Here is a 2500-nt window from a genome sequence, read left to right as displayed (position 1 = left end):
TGATTTTTTTCGCCTGAAATGGGCCATTTTTGCCACCAGGTAGGTGCTGACACGGCCTCCTCTGGCGTCTGTCGCTGAGGATTCTGGGACTCTGGACGCGCGCAGGGCGCTGGGCTTTGGACCGCCGTCAGGCGCCCGAGCCGGCCCTTGCCACTTGAGCCGCCCGCTTGGGCCTGCGCGCCGGCTCTCGTGTGTGCGCCCGGCTGACCCGACCCGCGGTGCCGCCTCCGGTCTCTGGCTCACCCGAGGGCGGCGGGGCGAGGTGGCGCGTGGGTCTTCTACCCCGTGTGACTCCCCTTCCCCGCCGCAGGCACCCGGTGGTGGCTGAGGCGACCCCACCCCGCAGGCTCCGTGCCACGTGTCAGGCGTTCTCCTCCCGGGGTCGTCGGCCACTGTTTGCCTGAGAGAGAAGCGGGGGGCTGGGTGGCGGCTGAGGCTGAAGCGGGCTCCTCTGGTGAGGGTCCTCGCCGTGCCCCTCCCCCCTCGGGGCCCTTGTGGCCCCTGGCTCTCTGGAGTGACTGATCGATGTGGTGATGTCGCGCTCTCCTGGGCCGGGCCTAAAGTCGCGCCAGACGAGGGACGGACGTTCTTGGCGAACGGGACCGCTCTTCTCGTTCTGTCCGCGGGCCCCTCGCCTCCCTCGTCACGCCCTGCCGGCCTGCCGACGGGTGTGTGGGAGGCAGGGGTGGTGGTCTCCGGCCCTGACCCGCGGTCTCCCGCCTCCTGCCTCACGGCGTGGGCGGGGCCGTGGTCGTCGGACGCAGCAGACGCTCTCGCTTCGCCTCCTTGGCGTGTGCCTCGCGAGCGGTCCTCCCCGCGTCGGTGGGGGGGGCCGTCCCGCCACTGCGCCGCGCGCCCGCTGCTGGCGCGTGAGCGTGACTTGCTTGGTCCTCTGTGGTGCCCCTGGAGAGCTCCAGGCCGTCCCCTCAGGAGCCCGAGGCCGAGCGGTGGGTGTCATTCCCTCTTCCCCGCGTGCTCCTCGGGGTCTCCACCACGGTGGTGTGTCCCGTGAGTGGCTCTCTTGGGGGGGGGGTCGAGGCGGTAAAGGGCGGCGGGGGGCTTGCCTCTGTTTCTCTCCCTCGGTGGGGGACAGGTGCCTGCCACCTCGTCGCCGTCGTCCTCCCACGGTGTGCTGTGGGGGGGGACTGACTGTGGCCAGGCCAACGCCGCGTGTGCTGCCGCCCCCCACCGTGTGTGGGGGGGAGTCACACACGGGCGTGGTTGCGATCGTGTTGGGCCGGGGCCTGCGAGAAGGGGGGCTCCCCCTTCCGGAGCCCGATGGACGAGCCCGGGGGCGGCAGGGGTTGTGCCCCCCCAAGGCTGTGGCCGCGAACGCGCCAGTGGGCCGTGTGCTTACCCGTACCGCAGACCCCCCAACCCTCCCACGGCCAGTCGTGGACTGGGGCAGCTCGTGGAGCGCCTCCGTGGGCCCGAAGGGCAGAGACGGTGGGTGGGGGATGACGCACCCTCGGTGAGAAAGCCTTCTCTAGCGATCCGAGAGGGAGCCTTGGGGTACCGGACCCCCCAGCCGCTGCCCCTCCCAAGCGTGCGGTGGCCACGGTGGCCACTGCCGGAGCACGTGGGCAGCAGAGGCCCTCGCCCTCGCGGGAGGGCTTGCGCCGGCCCCGCGGTGGGGGCCGAGCGCCGCTCTTTGCCTACCGCGGCCCGCGCCTCCCCCCTCTGAGTCGGGGGAGGGTCCCGCCAGGCCGGCGTCCGGTGCGGGGCCGCGCGTGCGCGTGCGCGTGCGGTGACCCGCGGTGGCGAGCCCGAGGTGGGGGTCGGGGACGCACGGATGTCCCGACTCCCCAGTCCCGCAGCCGCGGGGAGCCCGTCGCGCCTGCCCTCACCGCGAGTCGCGGCCGGGGGCGGTGTGTGGGCACGGTGCGGGTCGCCTCGCTCGGGAGCGCGTTTCCCTGGGGCACGAGCCCCGGGAGTCGGGCTTAGATGAAGGCGGATCTGGCGAGGACGGAGGGGGGATGTGAGTTTGGGCGGGACGGGTCCCTCCGTGCCACGTGGGGGGAGCCGTCGCACACCGGCGCCGGCGGCGGGGCCGGGTCGTGGGAGACCCCAGGGTGGCTGGGGCCGGCCGGCGTCCCAGGCGTCGTGGGACCGCCCTCGTGTGTGTGGCGGTGGGACCCCGCGCTTGTTTCCCTGGCGGCCCGGTCGTGCCTCGGCCCTTCCTGTCCCTGGGCGGGCGCCCCTGCGCCCCTGCCCCGCGGCCCTCGCCGCTGTGTGCGTGTGTTGCGTGCCGCCCCCTCCCCGTCGCCGCCGGCCCTCCACGGCCCCCAGCCCTCCGCGCCCCCTTCCCCGTCTGGGATCGAGCCGGCCTCGCCCACGTGAGGGTGCCGCCCGCCCCGGCCGCCGCGGCCGGCGGCGTCCCCGGGTGGAGCGCTCACGGTCCCTGAGGTGGGGCGGGCGGGCGCGGCGGCGGAGGCGTGTGCGGGGCACGTGGGGTGGCCGGTGTGCGCGCGGGAGAGTGTTGTTGTCGCGGGGCTGGCCG

The sequence above is a fragment of the Delphinapterus leucas genome, chromosome 21, assembly GCF_059928025.1.
Source record: "Delphinapterus leucas isolate spDelLeu-1000000601 "Yukka" chromosome 21, BTC_Dleu_Yukka2, whole genome shotgun sequence".
NCBI classification, from domain to species: Eukaryota; Metazoa; Chordata; class Mammalia; order Artiodactyla; family Monodontidae; genus Delphinapterus; species Delphinapterus leucas.
Note: the sequence above shows the minus strand (reverse complement) of the source record.